This window comes from Octopus bimaculoides, chromosome 13 (assembly GCF_001194135.2).
Source record: "Octopus bimaculoides isolate UCB-OBI-ISO-001 chromosome 13, ASM119413v2, whole genome shotgun sequence".
NCBI classification, from domain to species: Eukaryota; Metazoa; Mollusca; class Cephalopoda; order Octopoda; family Octopodidae; genus Octopus; species Octopus bimaculoides.
In genome coordinates, this window is record NC_068993.1 from 730,730 (window position 1) to 731,660 (window position 931).

Genomic DNA, 931 nt, shown 5'->3' on the forward strand with positions numbered 1-931 from the left:
CATGGAAAGCGGACGTTAAACGATGATGATGATGATGATGATAAATATATTGAATTAATATGAAATTTTAAGGTAAGATATAGCTGCAAGATTAGCTTAGTTGTGAAATATAAACAGATGTTTCCAGATGAGTCTCCAAACAGGTCTGAAACTAATTAGAAACTAATTAGGACAATCCCAATTTCTCAGCCTCTGAAGAAATAAACAAAAATTTGTCAAAGCTTGTTTACAATTCTTTGTGAAACCAAAACTGCATGTCCACCTGATTTGAAGATTTTAAAATCTTAACATTCTCAATAAAGTTTAGGAAATCTCTTCTTTAAGAACTGGCATTTTCAAACTCTCTTTGACATTCAGAACTTTCTATCTTAATTATTCTAATGAAGAATTCATAGAATTTTTGTTCATCAAAACTTAGAATGTTTTCCTGATTTTCAGAAATGAAATACAGGATATTTTTGGTGTTTATTGTATTATTTATTTATTTATTTGGTCATCAACCAAATGACGAAATATATTTCCCTGCTGCATTCTGATTATTTTCTGCGTATGTTCCGCTGCTGCAGATGGTGACCATTGTAAATAATGCTAGCGTTTCCACTAAACACTGCGGTGATTCTCTTCACAGGGAATGTACTATAATACAGGCAGCTGTTGAGAAGCAGATGCAAGACAAGCAGTTAGAGGAGTACTTCAGTCCATAACATAAGTGTTATTATTGTGAGGCAGAGGGGAGAATCTTGAAATCAATACCACAATTAATCATGGTGTGCACAATGAAAGTATTTCTCTCAAACACACACACACATTGATATGTACATATATACATATGTATGTGTATGTGTACATATGTGTGTGTGTGTGTGTGTGTGTGTGTATATATATATATATATATATATATATATATATATATATATATATATATATATAT